General features: G+C 31.0%; 1 protein-coding gene and 1 long non-coding RNA gene across 1 annotated transcript; one reads left to right on the top strand and one right to left on the bottom strand.

The window, feature by feature from the left end:
* LOC147810084 (uncharacterized) overlaps positions 1–18,184 on the bottom strand; it is a 391,466-nt gene that overhangs the window by 52,152 nt on the left and 321,130 nt on the right.
* Positions 88–3,108, top strand: LOC147810086 (uncharacterized). Its single transcript, XR_015434176.1, has 3 exons — positions 88–180; positions 333–424; positions 1,770–3,108. It is a non-coding gene; the product is annotated as an uncharacterized LOC147810086 (long non-coding RNA).

An 18,184-nucleotide genomic window follows, 5' to 3' on the forward strand; every position in this document is an offset into this window, starting at 1 on the left:
ATATATTATCTGAAATATATATTCCTTTCTACAGAGTAGAAGATATATATTTTTATATAAAATATACAGATTTTTTATATATTCTTAGGTTAACATCCTGAATCGTTGAAGCTTTTTGTGTCGAAGTAGAGTAAAACCATGTTACAACAATTCGAAAAGATGATTGCAAATCTTTATGAGGTAATTTAATTTTTTTTTTCTCATGCTTTTCATAATTTTCGATGCCACATATCTGGAGAAAGGAATATATATTATCTGAAATATATATTCCTTTCTACAGAGTAGAAGATATATTTTTATATAAAATATATAGATTTTTTATATATTCTTAGGTTAACATCCTGAATCGTTGAAGTTTTTTGTGCCGAAGTAGAGTAAAACCATGTTACAACAATTCCAAAACATGATTGCAAATCTTTATGAGGTAATTTAATTTTGTTTTTTTTTCTCTCATGCTTTTCATAATTTTCTATGCCACATATCTGGAGAAAGGAATATATATTATTATCTGAAATATATATTCCCTTCTCCAGAGCAGAAGATATAGATTTTTATATAAAATATATAGATTTTTTACATATTCTTTTATATGGACAAGGAGTTTGATCTGCTTTGGAGCCATGTTACGGGGGCTCCGAAAGAGTTCTAAATTTTTTATTCTCGAAAGTATCCATTTCCTCTTTTATTTAAAAAAAATATTGAGCAGCTGTGGCTGAGGTGATAAGAGTGCTCCGAAATTCAGTAACCGACGTCAACTAATATTTTAATTGCAGAGCTGGATCTTCTTACATCTTTATAAATTCTAATTTAAGATGCTTTTTGTGTCATAATTATATTGGAAATGGAAAACTCACCTTGAATTGAAAAACGTTGCACTTAGTTTTTCATATTTGCTCTCAGTAATTCAAAATACATTTTAAAACACAAACTAAACGACAATAATTTTTTTTAAATATAATAGCACAAAAAGGAAAAGGGAACTCGAGTACATTTATCGAGAGCCACTAATAATCTTTCAAAGAGCCGTATGTGGCTGGCGAGCAGCAGGTTGGCCACCCCTGCCATATTACATAAGATTTCACTTTAACTCTTAATTCATTTTCGACCAAAGTTGCGTGAACACAACATTTCAATCAATATTTTTTTATTAATATGGTTATTGACAAGTGAAATGTTTTGAAAATGTATGATTATTCCTTTTAAAATTTATCATGTGTTTTTACAATGGGTTAAAGTTGCAAGTCGGTAAAAAAAGTAAATAAGTGAAAAAATTTCATAAACACAAGCGTTCAGCTAAATGGCTTACTCATTAATTTGGCGAAAGATGACTACACGCAGCATTTTATTTCTTACATAAAATATAATTTTTCATACACAAAATATTTTTTTGTCATATTGAAATATAAGCATATTTCAATAAAAATTATACCACATTTTATCAAATTTCTATGCCAGGCCTGAAATGGGTTAAAATAATTTATTTGAATAATATTTCAATTGATTCCTTAGAAAGGAGAAACCAAATGTTTTACTGATATTTTTTTTCAGTATTCAGTATTTCATACAAAAATGCCTAATTAAATCCTTTTTGAATGTGTTTTCTTTGATATCGATTTGCCGCTTCTGGTGCATTACTTTTACACACTTTCAATTTAATTTGACACATTGCATTATCTGGAATGTTTTTCTTTTTTATCTTATTTAACTCTGTGTTTCATTTTTTCATCTTGGCATTCAATTTTAATCTTAATAAAATATTCTTTTTTTAGAACAAAACTAAACTGGATGCAAGATTGTCAATCAAGACTGTTCCATAATCCAGACTTACCGTGATATCTTCATGTAGAATCTCACTTATTGAAGCTTTGATGTAGCAACGTCCTTCCAACATTGCTCTGTCGACAACGTTTGATGACCTCAGAACACAGATATGTCATTTTTATTAATTTACAATTAAGTGTTTCTGTGAAAACTTTTTAGTGTAACAAATACTCATGTGTTTTAATTTTTGTTTAAAAAAAATATTTGCCTCAAATGAATTTTCTGATTTTTGTCAGGGCTTCCCTTAGTTTTAGTAGCAAGACTGTGAGAAGTACTTTATGAACATGTAAACCAGATCACGTGACTCATAATGACGACAGCAGTTTAGCAGATGACCAAAAGAGTAGAGGGTAAAAAAATGCCCACCATTTATTGCGACCCTCAAAAGGAAAGAATTATATCGAAATTAAAAAAAAAACAAAAACAATATTCAAAACTGTAATCGAAACGATATTCAGGCGTATTCAAAACAGTTGAATGTGAGAAATACTAAAAAAAATCTTAGCCAATGATAAAAATTATTGCAAAAATTAAATTATTTAGAATTTCATAGCTAAGGCAGAAATAATAAAGTTCTAAAGTTAAAAGATTCTATAAATTAAATATGTAAAATATTAGATAATGCAACAGGGCAAATATTTATAGTGAGTGTATTTTAGTGAGAAAGTAAGTGCATTATAGTGAGTATATTTTAGTGAATTGGTTTTCCCTCTGTTATACAATTTAAAAGAAAAATCTCATACTGTGAAGAATTATTATTCTCATTATGTATTAAAAATTCAGTTTTTTTTCCTACAAAAATGAAAGCTAGCCTTCTTCAAGTAGTAGAAAAGATGTAAATGTTTCAAATTAGCGTGTTCAAAGCAGAGGGGACAGTAAAATGAGAATCCAAAGAAAGGAACTAAAAAAAAAAAGCCAAAATAAAAAAGCCAAAAAAAAAGAATAAAAAAAAGGAAAGGACACTTTCTTTCAATAAGTGATGCAGCACACAAATATGACTGTAGTAACAAAAAGAGATACCAAAATGTTTAGTTCAAAAATTAATTATTGTTTAAAAACTCATTTAACGTTGGCTGTTGTCGCTGTCAATTTTTTTTCTAGTGTTAGTGTTTCTAGTGTTAATTATACTATATTAAAATAAATTATGTTATGGAATTTTTCTTACGAAGTTTATGAGAGGGAATTAAAGGTCGTGTATTCCTTAGTTGAAATCGAATCTTGTATAACACTGACCAAAAAGTTTTTAATTGTTTTCTGTAGACTTAAAATGATTTAAATATAATTCAATAGACGTCAAAATTTTAAAAATGTTTAGTTGCCTACATAATTTGCAAAACACTTTAATTCAAAAATATCAAATTCCAATTTTCTATGACTCCAAATGAGTCTATCCTGACAAAAAACTTGGAAAGAAATTTAATTGAAAGCATATAATATTTAAAGCTGGCTTTAGGTGTTTCTTAGAAAGTATTTTCTTTTTTAAATTCTGTAAATATTTTTAGGCAAATTTTGGAATCGTTCGAAATATTGACAACCCTCTTCTATATGATGAAAACTTCAAGTTGTTTTCGATTTACAAAAAAAAGGGAAAAATATATGAAAATTTAATGTAAAGAAAAAAAACTTGAATAAAACATAAATAAAAGTATAGAAATTGACATACTGTTTTAGTTCTATAAACAAAAATCTTCCGCAACACCAGAGGATAATAGAAAAATAAAGCAACAAACATGTGCAAAGTTGCTCAACCAATAGGGACAGAGAAACAATTTTGAACAAGATAATAAAAGAAAAGAAAAGTGTGATTAGGTTTGGCTGTGACCCCAGAATGCAATAGATTATATTAAAATAGATTTCCAATCATTGGGAAATGGTGGGATATTAAGAAGGTCATTAGAAAGTTTATTTGAATTTTTTCAAAGATGCAATGATTCCCAGAAATCAAGTTCAGTAGAGGAAGAGTAGTGTTGAATGATTTTTTAGAAGAAGAAAACTAAAATATGCGATTTGAATTCCAACTACGAAGATTAGTTGAGAATTATAATTTTAGATATATATTTCGTGCTATTTAAATCTTAATTTACCAGTGCGTTTAGTTTGCAAAATATATATGCAAGATCACGTTGACACAAAATTTGACAAAACACTCATTCATTAATAATCTTTAAAGCTGCTGAAATTCAGTTTATTTACAGAGCTGAAAACGACTTGAAACTCAAATTTGCTTAAAATCTTAGTAAATTTGGGGACTGGTCAGATAAGGTAAAACAATCTAATTGTTAAAGCTCGATTTACAAAGTTTGGAAGATTGCAAGATCAATTTTTTTATAGATGGAATCAATAATATTAGAAAACCCACGGTCTACAGCTATAGCTTTTAAGGGTACATAGCTTTTTGTTGATTAGATAACTAGTAGAACAAATTTTAGATGCACCTTAAACATGCGAGGCCAATATTGGTTCCAGGGATGTAATGAAAATTTATGAGGTGATAATGAAACAGTTTCTGATAAGCATGAGCTCTTATTTCCTGTTTAAACGTGATTTGTATGGAAGGAATTCATACTACTAAGTACATGATCAATGTCGCGTTTGTCTATCAATGTGGAACAATCGTAGATAAACTTCAATAAATCAGTTTCATAAGAGTCGCTTTAGAAGTGGATTTCCCATAGCTAAGTCGTTAATCATTTGATAAAATTTACCATTAAAACTAAAGAGGGATGACTTATAACTTTTTGTGGTTTACTACTAAGAGGTTTATTAATTTATACTAACTCTTTCCAAATAAGCTTGCTCCATTATTTTTTTTTTTCAAGTTTCTTTACATCGTTTTTTTTTCAATTTTCCTTTCATCGTTTTCTCCCAGGATTTTATTTCATTATTTTTTTAATTTCTTTTCAAATATATTTCTTCCAAGGTTGTGTTTTTCCAAAATTTCATTCGATGTGTTTCCAAAGTTTCATTCAATGTGTTTCCAATGTTTCATTCAATGTGTTTCCAATGTTTCATTCAATGTGTTTCCAATGTTTCATTCAATGTGTTTCCAATGTTTCATTCAATGTGTTTCCAATGTTTCATTCAATGTGTTTCCAATGTTTCATTCAATGTGTTTCCAATGTTTCATTCAATGTGTTTCCAAAGTTTCATTCAATGTGTTTCCAAAGTTTCATTCAATGTGTTTCCAAAGTTTCATTCAATGTGTTTCCAAAGTTTCATTCAATGTGTTTCCAAAGTTTCATTCAATGTGTTTCCAAAGTTTCATTCAATGTGTTTCCAAAGTTTCATTCAATGTGTTTCCAAAGTTTCATTCAATGTGTTTCCAAAGTTTCATTCAATGTGTTTCCAAAGTTTCATTCAATGTGTTTCCAAAGTTTCATTCAATGTGTTTCCAAAGTTTCATTCAATGTGTTTCCAAAGTTTCATTCAATGTGTTTCCAAAGTTTCATTCAATGTGTTTCCAAAGTTTCATTCAATGTGTTTCCAAAGTTTCATTCAATGTGTTTCCAAAGTTTCATTCAATGTGTTTCCAAAGTTTCATTCAATGTGTTTCCAAAGTTTCATTCAATGTGTTTCCAAAGTTTCATTCAATGTGTTTCCAAAGTTTCATTCAATGTGTTTCCAAAGTTTCATTCAATGTGCTTCCAAAGTTTCATTCAATGTGCTTCCAAAGTTTCATTCAATGTGCTTCCAAAGTTTCATTCAATGTGCTTCCAAAGTTTCATTCAATGTGCTTCCAAAGTTTCATTCAATGTGCTTCCAAAGTTTTCTTTGTGTTGTTTTTTTCAAGGGTTTTTTCAATGCTTTTTCGATTTTTTTTCACTCTTTTTATTTTCAAGTTTTGTTTCATTATGTCTTTTCCTGATTCTTTTTCCTTATTTTTAAAATTTTCTCAATTCTGTTTTTTCAAGTTCTCATTGTGTTATTTCTATTTTTTCTTGTTTTTTTTAATGTAATTTTTCTATTGTTTTTTTAAAAATTATTTTTCCCTTATTTTTGTATTTTTTTTCAAATTATTTTAATTGCAAATTTTATTTAATGATTAAATGCTTAGCTATGGGTAATACTGTCAGTCCCTTAAGTATCCACTACTTTAAAATGAAACTTTTGGATCAATTAAAGTTCCTTCTTAATAGACGCCGGTCGACGATTGTTTCACACTGATAGCCAATAAGGACGTTGATAAGTTCCCCAATATTATGATTTTTATAGATCTTTGCATAGAATTCACATTTAAACAAGAAAATAAGTTGCTTGTCTTGGAAATCTTTATTTTTCGTAATTACAATTTCCTTCATAACATTTTATTCTCTCTATAGAAAAGCTTGATGGCTTACCAATTCTTTAATGTAGTGCTTCTAAATTTTGTGCAAATAACTATCGCCATATTGAAAGCCTCTTTACATTAAAGTTAGCACTGTAGACCGTGGTTTTCTTTCTAATTTTGTTGATTTATCGAAAGAAAATTACTCTAGCAATTCACCAAGCTCTCTAATTCAAACTTTAACAGTTTGATTGTATTACCGCGAGCAATACCCAAATAGCTGTGATGATGAGAAAACTTGAGTTAAGTTATTTTCTCCCATATTAATATATTTTCCCCAACCTTAAACACCTTATTGTTCATATCTAGGGTATTAATCAAATTTTGCGTCAATGCAACCTTGTGTACATTGGAGAATTCAAATGTACTAGGATATTAACTGAACATTATCAAAACATTCAATGCTGCACTTAATCTACCGATTTTTATTTTTAGGAATCATTCTGTATGTTGAAAAATTCTTATAAAGTTAAAGCTATTTCCAGTAGCCTACTTTTTTCCCTATGTTTGCAACGATTCTAATTGTAATTTAATATTTTGACTCATAGAACACCTGCCAAATCCCTTCATCTGCTTATCTCCTTTCATTTATTATCTAATTCAAACTTGTTCATCTGTTCCTATTAGTTAAAAACATGATTAAAGAGGTGTAGGTTTATCTATGTTTGTTTATAAAACAAAAGTACGGGGATTTCAGTACTTTTATTTAAGCTTTATTTAGGGTTTTTTTTCGCAGTAGTTCATACTAATTTTAATCCTACTATTAGATTTTTTTTTCATTTTTAATTCAATTTCATCTAAAAATCAAAAAAAGTTAATCATTTTACACTTATTTTTATCTGAACAGATTGTAATAAACTTTATGAATTTAATTTTACGTAGAATTTGATCATTTTCTTTCCAAAAAATATATTGTTTTTCGAAAACAATATTTACAGCTAACTTTAGAAAATTCCTATGTTAAATAATGTTAAAAAAAATCAAAAATCTTTTGCTGATTCCTTTGAAATGATAGTTGAGGTAAAGGAGGAGGCGAGTATCTGAACAATCTAAAAAAATACTCATTAAATTGTATTATATTGAATTCTATCATTAGTATTGCCGGAGCCTGAAAAAATTAATTAAAAATTAATCATTTGAAATTTGCCTAAAAATATTTACAAAATTGAAAAATTTATTAATGTAAAATTGCGTACTTATCTTTTATATTTCAATGTTCAAAATTTCCCTAGTATTGTAAAAATATAAAAGAAAACAATAATAAATCTTGAATGCATTAAACTATAATTGAGTTATTTTTAAAAATATGTGTACTTGCATAAAACGCCTGCGCTGCAGACAATAGCGTAAACTGAACAAAGCGTTGAAAATACAATTTTTTTAGTAGCTTCAAAGATCTTCTATTTAAATACTGTCGTTCTAAAATATTCAGATACTTCACTAAATAATCTACGCTTGTAGAATGAAATCAAGATTTTGCAATTTTTTTTCTGGTGCATCACTTATTGAAATAAAAAGACAAAGATTCCCAACCAGCTTGCAATTATGAGGTACTGTGTTAGTAAGGTCAAAAGGAAATTTAAAAAAAAATTTATTTTGTAAATTTGATATGCGACTTTTAGTAATATTATTTAAAATAAGTGTAGGAAACAAATCTCTCAATAAAACTAAAAATCTTTGCAGTTTCTTACTTACCTAAAAGTAATGTTACCTGAGGCGCAATACTAAGTACTGCAGCACCTATTGCTTTGCTGCATGGTTTCTGTTACCCACAATTTAAAAATCAGAAAATTCATAAAGCAGACAAGTTTTATAAATGCCCATTTTGTGTGTCTGCAAATAGTGATCTTATTGTAGTTTATTATATTGAAAATGAGACTAAAACTGAAATGTAACAAAATAAAAAAAAAGGTTGTAGATGCATAAAACAGCATTAGCAGAACTATATTAATTATATAAATAATAAAGAAGCAACAAAATTAATATCAAATCAATAGATATTTTTATTCCAATAACGGGAAACTTGAAAGGTCAGAAAAAAAAATCTCAAAAGTTATAGTCTATTATATATTTATTATCTACATTTTTGTGACAACAGTAAAACATGAAAATGGACAGATTAAGCAGAAGTATGCCGAGATGTTTCAAACTAGCGCATCTCCAATCAATGAAATCTAAGCTACATTAAAAGAGCTGGAAATACTCTTCCCATTCCGTCCTGTGACTAAGACTTTGACGAAGTCAAACAACTACAGAGAAGAGGTGTCTGGTAAAACTCTCTAAAGTTGCTACTCCTGTGGTAGTTCTATCAAAGAAGAATAAAGCTGTCAGCCAATTTTCTGCGATTTTAGATTTACTGCCAACAAAGTGAAGTAGTAGCCTCAAGATTTACTAATTATTGATACTCATCGAGATTTAATCATAAGTCAATTGTGTGTGGTTAAGTCAATTGCATAATAATCCATAAGTCAAGTATATTAATTGCAAGTCCTCCGGTATACTTTTTAAAAGAGATTGTCAGACGAAGTCAAGCAACTACAGATAAGAGATGTCCGGTAGAACTCTCTAAATTTGATACCCCACTGGTAGTTCTACCAAGGAAGCATTCAGATGCCAGGGGCAATTGTATTGCACTAAAAATTGCAATCTCAGATAGTTCCAAGTTGGAAACACTTAATCCAGTGCTCAACAATGAGAAAAATTTCCCCAAATCGCCCATGCTAAATAAATGCTAAAATTGATACTCAACTAATCAAGATGGAATTTGATACTGCTGCCAATACCTTAATTGTATGAGAAACTTGGATAAACTCCAAATTACATTAGTCAAACATTTTTCCCACAACAATTAACCAAAAAGATTACAACCAAGTTTTAATAGGCTCAATGTCTGCCACTAGAGGCGTCTTTGAAATATATCAACGTACGAACTGATAAATATATGCTAAGTAGTTTAAATAAAGACCAAAGCAGTTACGTTATTCAATAAATTTTGGAAAAACAAAAACATAACAAATTCAACAGAAATTAGAATTATAAAAACGAATGTTGAATCTGTATTATTATATGGATCTACGACATGGCACGGCAAGAAAAATAAATTGAAAAAATAAAGTATTTATTATCAACTGTTTAAGAAGAATAGAGTGCATCAAAGTAAAATTTCTCATGCAGAAATATTTAGATAAGAAAAACAAAATCTAATCTGGAAATTAAAAACAGTAAATGAAAACGGATTAATCATATTTCTGCATAACCCTGAAAATTTTAAAGTAAAAATTTTTTTTGTTTGGAGCTCTCAGGACTTTGAGAAAGAGGTAGAACTAAAATTACTTTGCGCAAGATGATTGCAAGCGGATTGAAAACAATAGGAAAGACATGAAGTAAGATAAGCGATCCAGACACAAATAGAATGAGATGGAAAGCTGTGATAGAAGATCTATGCTGAAATTTAGAGTGAGATGGAAAGCTGATAGATGGTAGAAAGCACCAATTTAGAGTGAGATGGAAAGATGTGAAGTGGTAGAAAGCTCCAATTTAGACTGTGCTTGAAAACTGTAAAGTGGTTAAAAGCCCCAATTAAGAGTGAGATGGAACGCTGAACTGGTAGAAAGCCCAAATCTAGACATGGAAAGCTGTGAAGTGGTAGAAAGCCCCAATTGAGAGTGAGATTGAAAACTGCAAGGTGGTTAAAAGCCCCAATTAAGAGTGAGATGGAATGTTGAACTGGTAGAAAGCCTGAATCTAGACATGGAAAGCTGTGAAGTGGTAGAAAGCCCCAATTGAGAGTGAGATTGAAAACTGCAAGGTGGCTAAAAGCCCCAATTAAGAGTGAGACGGAATGTTGAACTGGTAGAAAGCCTGAATCTAGACATGGAAGGCTGTGAAGTGGTAGAAAGCCCCAATTGAGAGTGAGATTGAAAACTGCAAGGCGGTTAAAAGCCCCAATTAAGAGTGAGATGGAATGCTGAACTGGTAGAAAGCCCGAATCTAGACATGAAAAGCTGTGAAGTGGTAGAAAGCCACAATTGAGAGTGAGATTGAAAACCGCAAGGTGGTTAAAAGCCCCAATTAAGAGTGATATGGAATGTTGAACTGGTAGAAAGCCTGAATCTAGACATGGAAAGCTGTGAAGTGGAAGAAAGCCCCAATTGAGAGTGAGATTGAAAACTGCAAGGTGGTTAAAAGCCCCAATTAAGAGTGAGATGGAATGTTGAACTGGTAGAAAGCCTGAATCTAGACATGGAAAGCTGTGAAGTGGTAGAAAGCCCCAATTGAGAGTGAGATTGAAAACTGCAAGGCGGTTAAAAGCCCCAATTAAGAGTGAGATGGAACGCTGAACTGGTAGAAAGCCCGAATCTAGACATGGAAAGCTGTGAAGTGGTAGAAAGCCACAATTGAGAGTGAGATTGAAAACTGCAAGGTGGTTAAAAGCCCCAATTAAGAGTGAGATGGAATGTTGAACTGGTAGAAAGCCTGAATCTAGACATGGAAAGCTGTGAAGTGGTAGAAAGCCCCAATTGAGAATGAGATTGAAAACTGCAAGGTGGTTAAAAGCCCCAATTAAGAGTAAGATGGAACGCTGAACTGGTAGAAAGCCCGAATCTAGACATGGAAAGCTGTGAAGTGGAAGAAAGCCCCAATTGAGAATGAGATTGAAAACTGCAAGGTGGTTAAAAGCCCCAATTAAGAGTGAGATGGAATGTTGAACTGGTAGAAAGTCTGAATCTAGACATGGAAAGCTGTGAAGTGGTAGAAAGCCCAATTCAGAGTGAGATTGAAAACTGCAAGGTGGTTAAAAGCCCCAATTAAGAGTGAGATGGAATGTTGAACTGGTAGAAAGCCTGAATCTAGACATGGAAAGCTGTGAAGTGGTAGAAAGCCCCAATTGAGAGTGAGATTGAAATCTGCAAGGTGGTTAAAAGCCCCAATTAAGAGTGATATGGAATGTTGAACTGATAGAAAGCCTGAATCTGGACATGGAAAGCTGTGAAGTGGAAGAGAGCCCCAATTGAGAGTGAGATTGAAAACTGCAAGGCGGTTAAAAGCCCCAATTAAGAGTGAGATGGAATGTTGAACTGGTAGAAAGCCCGAATCTAGACATGGAAAGCTGTGAAGTGGTAGAAAGCCACAATTGAGAGTGAAATTGAAAACCGCAAGGTGGTTAAAAGCCCCAATTAAGAGTGAGATGGAATGTTGAACTGGTAGAAAGCCTGAATCTAGACATGGAAAGCTGTGAAGTGGAAGAAAGCCCCAATTGAGAGTGAGATTGAAATCTGCAAGGTGGTTAAAAGCCCCAATTAAGAGGGAGATGGAATGTTGCACTGGTAGAAAGCCTGAATCTAGACATGGAAAGCTGTGAAGTGGTAGAAAGCCCCAATTGAGAGTGAGATTGAAAACCGCAAGGTGGTTAAAAGCCCCAATTAAGAGTAATATGGAATGTTGAACTCGTAGAAAGCCTGAATCTAGACATGGAAAGCTGTGAAGTGGAAGAAAGCCCCAATTGAGAGTGAGATTGAAATCTGCAAGGTGGTTAAAAGCCCCAATTACGAGCGAGATGGAATGTTGAACTGGTAGAAAGCCTGAATCTAGACATGGAAAGCTGTGAAGTGGTAGAAAGCCCCAATTGAGAGTGAGATTGAAAACTGCAAGGTGGTTAAAAGCCCCAATTAAGAGCGAGATGGAATGTTGAACTGGTAGAAAGCCTGAATCTAGACATGGAAAGCTGTGAAGTGGTAGAAAGCCACAATTGAGAGTGAAATTGAAAACCGCAAGGTGGTTAAAAGCCCCAATTAAGAGTGATATAGAATGTTGAACTGGTAGAAAGCCTGAATCTAGACATGGAAAGCTGTGAAGTGGAAGAAAGCCCCAATTGAGAATGAGATTGAAAACTGCAAGGTGGTTAAAAGCCCCAATTAAGAGTGAGATGGAACGCTGAACTGGTAGAAAGCCCGAACCTAGACATGGAAAGCTGTGAAGTGATAGAAAGCCACAATTGAGAGTGAGATTGAAAACTGCAAGGTGGTTAAAAGCCCCAATTAAGAGTGAGATGGAATGTTGAACTGGTAGAAAGCCTGAATCTAGACATGGAAAGCTGTGAAGTGGTAGAAAGCCCCAATTGAGAGTGAGATTGAAAACTGCAAGGCGGTTAAAAGCCCCAATTAAGAGTGAGATGGAATGTTGAACTGGTAGAAAGCCTGAATCTAGACATGGAAAGCTGTGAAGGGGTAGAAAGCCACAATTGAGAGTGAAATTGAAAACCGCAAGGTGGTTAAAAGCCCCAATTAAGAGTGAGATGGAATGTTGAACTGGTAGAAAGTCTGAATCTAGACATGGAAAGCTGTGAAGTGGTAGAAAGCCCAAATTGAGAGTGAGATTGAAAACTGCAAGGTGGTTAAAAGCCCCAATTAAGAGTGAGATGGAATGTTGAACTGGTAGAAAGTCTGAATCTAGACATGGAAAGCTGTGAAGTGGTAGAAAGCCCCAATTAAGAGTGAGATGGAATGTTGAACTGGTAGAAAGCCTGAATCTAGACATGGAAAGCTGTGAAGTGGTAGAAAGTCCAAATTTAGAGTGAGATTGAAAACTGCAAGGTGGTTAAAAGCCCCAATTAAGAGTGAGATGGAATGTTGGACTGGTAGAAAGCCTGAATCTAGACATGGAAAGCTGTGAAGTGGTAGAAAGCCCCAATTGAGAGTGAGATTGAAAACTGCAAGGTGGTTAAAAGCCCCAATTAAGAGTGAGATGGAATGTTGGACTGGTAGAAAGCCTGAATCTAGACATGGAAAGCTGTGAAGTGGTAGAAAGCCCCAATTGAGAGTGAGATTGGAAACTGCAAGGTGGTTAAAAGCCCCAATTAAGAGTGAGATGGAATGTTGAACTGGTAGAAAGCCTGAATCTAGACATGGAAAGCTGTGAAGTGGTAGAAAGCCCCAATTGAGAGTGAGATTGAAAACTGCAAGGTGGTTAAAAGCCCCAATTAAGAGTGAGATGGAATGTTGGACTGGTAGAAAGCCTGAATCTAGACATGGAAAGCTGTGAAGTGGTAGAAAGCCCCAATTGAGAGTGGGATTGGAAACTGCAAGGTGGTTAAAAGCCCCAATTAAGCGTGAGATGGAATGTTGAACTGGTAGAAAGCCTGAATCTAGACATGGAAAGCTGTGAAGTGGTAGAAAGCCCCAATTGTGAGTGAGATTAAAAACTGCAAGGTGGTTAAAATCCTCAATTAAGAGTGAGATGGAATGTTGAACTGGTAGAAAGCCTGAATCTAGACATGGAAAGCTGTGAAGTGGTAGAAAGCCCCAATGTCGAGTGAGATGTTAAGATGTGAAGTGTTAGAAAGCCACAAGGTGTGTGCTTAAGTCAAGTATATTAATTGCAAGTCTTCCAAAATACTTTCTAAAAAAGACTGTGTCTGACGAAGTCAAGCAACTACAGAGAAGAGGTGTCTGGTAGAACTCTCCATAGTTGCTACTCCGGTGGTAGTTCTACCAAAGAAGAATAAAGCTGTCTGCCAATTTTCGGCGATTTTAGATTTACTGCCAACAAAGTGAACGAATAGTGGTTGAAAGCTCCAATTTGTAGTGAGATGGAAAGCTGTGATAGAAGCCCCTATGCTAAAATTTAGAGTGAGAATGAAAGCTGAAAAAGAATTTTAAAAGATGAAATGATCACTTTGATATCCTAATAATCTTTGTAAAGAAAAACACGATACATTAAAAAATATAGTTGTATATTGATAACAAAGAAGTGCTTGAAACACCATCATTTGAAGAAATTTAGAAATAGATAAAAGCTTAAGGAAGAATTTAAAAGATGGAATTAGCAGAAAAATGAAACTCTATAACTTAGCAGATCTTAAGTTAGGAAAAAAATGTCCCTCAGAAATGACTGTATGAAGCAACAACAATATTAAGTCTGCATAATAATAAGTTACAAGTCAAGGTGAGACATTCAAAAATTAATTTTAAAAAATTTCTTCAAATTTTTAAAAATTCAATCCTAGTCCTGCCTTATTAACACTTTTCAATAACAATACTTTAAGTTAGGAAAAAGTTTTATGTGTCTACAAACTTGTCAGTAATGCTTTTTAATTTGTTAAAAAATGACTACCAAATGTATGTACAAATCGTGCGTCCTTATTTATGCACGATATAATATGTTTCTTTATTGTTGAAGAAATTTTCAATGTTTGTATATATCTGAAATATTTTTTCTCTTAAGCAAATTTCTGAAATAAGCATTTCTTTTTAATGACTTTAGGTTACAAATTGCTGAACTATCATTATAATTCATTTACAGTAAGAATTTTCCTTCAAAGGAATTTTAATGTGATAAATCATTACACTTACTATGAGACAAACTTAAGCTTTAATATTTGGTTTTAAAGATGCAGAGAATTTCATTTAATGCTTGAGAATAAGATTACGTTCATAATACTGGCCGACTTCTTTCATTAAATATTCTAAATATCTTCTCAATGTAATGTAAAAGTAATTTCTTAGAATTAAAGGTGACTGTGCATTTTATTAATAATCCTGGCGTTCTTCCTTTTTAATACAAATTCTTTGCAATCTAATATGTAAGTCTTTACTTAGAAATTGTTATCTGATGTGAGGCAATTAAAGATTGCTTTTTTTTAACAGTACTTCTCCATAAGTATTCTAAATATTTTCTCAATGTAATATAAAAGTAATTTTTTAGACTTAAAGGTGACTGTGCATTTTTTTATAATCCTGGCGTTCTTCCTTTTTAATACAAATTCTTTGCAATCTAATATGTAAGTCTTTACTTAGAAATTGTTATCTGAAATGGGGCAATTAAAGATTGCTGTTTTTTTAACAGTACTTCTCCATAAATATTCTAAATATTTTCTCAATGTAATATAAAAGTAATTTTTTAGACTTAAAGGTGACTGTGCATTTTTTTATAATCCTGGCGTTCTTCCTTTTTAATACAAATTTTTTGCAATCTAATATGTAAGTCTTTAGTTAGAAATTGTTATCTGAAATGGGGCAATTAAAGATTGCTGTTTTTTTAACAGTACTTCTCCATAAATATTCTAAATATTTTCTCAATCTAATATAAAAGTAATTTTTTAGACTTAAAGGTGACTGTGCATTTTTTTATAATCCTGGCGTTCTTCCTTTTTAATACAAATTCTTTGCAATCTAATATGTAAGTCTTTAGTTAGAAATTGTTATCTGAAATGGGGCAATTAAAGATTGCTGTTTTTTTAACAGTACTTCTCCATAAATATTCTAAATATTTTCTCAATCTAATATAAAAGTAATTTTTTAGACTTAAAGGTGACTGTGCATTTTTTTATAATCCTGGCGTTCTTCCTTTTTAATACAAATTCTTTGCAATCTAATATGTAAGTCTTTAGTTAGAAATTGTTATCTGAAATGGGGCAATTAAAGATTGCTGTTTTTTTAACAGTACTTCTCCATAAATATTCTAAATATTTTCTCAATCTAATATAAAAGTAATTTTTTAGACTTAAAGGTGACTGTGCATTTTTTTATAATCCTGGCGTTCTTCCTTTTTAATACAAATTCTTTGCAATCTAATATGTAAGTCTTTAGTTAGAAATTGTTATCTGAAATGGGGCAATTAAAGATTGCTGTTTTTTTAACAGTACTTCTCCATAAATATTCTAAATATTTTCTCAATCTAATATAAAAGTAATTTTTTAGACTTAAAGGTGACTGTGCATTTTTTTATAATCCTGGCGTTCTTCCTTTTTAATACAAATTCTTTGCAATCTAATATGTAAGTCTTTAGTTAGAAATTGCTATCTGAAATGGGGCAATTAAAGATTGCTGTTTTTTTAACAGTACTTCTCCATAAATATTCTAAATATTTTCTCAATCTAATATAAAAGTAATTTTTTAGACTTAAAGGTGACTGTGCATTTTTTTATAATCCTGGCGTTCTTCCTTTTTAATACAAATTCTTTGCTATCTAATATGTAAGTCTTTATAATTGTTGAGGTAAAAGGTGGCTATAATTTCTTTAGAAATTAGCTATATTTAATATCTAGTAAGCGTTGGTTGATTTCTAATAGTAGTATATCAATTACATTACGAGGGCTTTACTGCAATGGGGCATGTGAAATTTATTCAGGCACTTATATTTTTTAATAACATTTTGCAATGCCAACTTTTCAGTCTAATGTGACTAATGAATGACTAATGAATAAGGGTTAGGTTTTGAGACATATATTTAATCTTCAAATTTGCGTAGAGGCATCGATTTTTTAAAAGCTGGAGACTGATATTTCTTTTTTATAAGACATAAATCTTATCTTTAAATTTCAAAAGAGACTGTCGATTTTTTAAAAGCTGGTGACTGATATTTCTTTTTTATAAAACATAAATATTATCTTTAAATTTCAAAAGAGACTGTTGATTTTTTAAAAGCTGGAGACTGATATTTCTTTTTTATAAGACATAAATCTTATCTTTAAATTTCAAAAGAGACTGTTGATTTTTTAAAAGCTGGAGACTGATATTTCTTTCTTATAAGACATAAATCTATCTTTAAATTTCAAAAGAGACTGTCGATTTTTTAAAAGCTGGTGACTGATATTTCTTTTTTATAAAACATAAATATTATCTTTAAATTTCAAAAGAGACTGTCGATTTTTTAAAAGCTGGAGACTGATATTTCTTTTTTATAAGACATAAATCTATCTTTAAATTTCAAAAGAGACTGTTGATTTTTTAAATGCTGGAGACTGATATTTCTTTTTTATAAGACATAAATCTTATCTTTAAATTTCAAAAGAGACTGTTGATTTTTTAAATGCTGGAGACTGATATTTCTTTCTTATAAGACATAAATCTATCTTTAAATTTCAAAAGAGACTGTCGATTTTTTAAAAGCTGGAGACTGATATTTCTTTTTCATAAAATATAAATCTTATCTTTAAATTTCAAAAGAGACTGTCGATTTTTTTAAAGCTGGAGACTGATATTTCTTTTTTATAAGACATAAATCTTACCTTTAAATTTCAAAAGAGACTGTTGATTTTTTAAAAGCTGGAGACTGATATTTCTTTCTTATAAGACATAAATCTATCTTTAAATTTCAAAAGAGACTGTCGATTTTTTAAAGGCTGGAGACTGATATTTCTTTTTTATAAGACATAAATCTTATCTTTAAATTTCAAAAGAGACTGTTGATTTTTTAAAAGCTGGAGACTGATATTTCTTTTTTATAAGACATAAATCTTATCTTTAAATTTCAAAAGAGACTGTCGATTTTTTAAAAGCTGGAGACTGATATTTCTTTTTTATAAGACATAAATCTTATCTTTAAATTTCAAAAGAGACTGTTGATTTTTTAAAAGCTGGAGACTGATATTTCTTTCTTATAAGACATAAATCTATCTTTAAATTTAAAAGAGACTGTCGAAGCTCGAGACTGATATTTCTTTTTTATAAGACATAAATCTTATCTTTAAATTTCAAAAGAGACTGTTGATTTTTTAAAAGCTGGAGACTGATATTTCTTTCTTATAAGACATAAATCTATCTTTAAATTTCAAAAGAGACTGTCGATTTTTTAAAAGCTGGAGACTGATATTTCTTTTTTATAAAACATAAATCTTATCTTTAAATTTCAAAAGAGACTGTCGATTTTTTAAAAGCTGGAGACTGATATTTCTTTTTTATAAGACATAAATCTTATCTTTAAATTTCAAGAGACTGTCGATTTTTTAAAAGCTGGAGAATCCTTTTTTATTAAATTTTTCAAACTTCCTTTAGGTAATGGGATAAAATATAAAGACTATGAGACATATAAATTTTTTACTTTTCCGTAATCCTAAAAATTCTTTGCTACAGCGGACGCTGATCCAATTCTAAAAATCCTCAATGGTACGTTTAGTGCAATATTTTTTTTAACTGAGTAAGTTAGTCATTTTTGGATTAAATCATGTTTGGTTGGATGCAATTATGTTACTTGCTTCCATTTTATGGTTGAAAACAAATGTAGGTATTTTTACGTTTAAGTACTTTTAAGTTACTTTAG

Source organism: Parasteatoda tepidariorum, chromosome 5, assembly GCF_982258835.1.
Source record: "Parasteatoda tepidariorum strain Cologne lab strain chromosome 5, Ptep-v5.0, whole genome shotgun sequence".
NCBI lineage: Eukaryota > Metazoa > Arthropoda > Arachnida > Araneae > Theridiidae > Parasteatoda > Parasteatoda tepidariorum.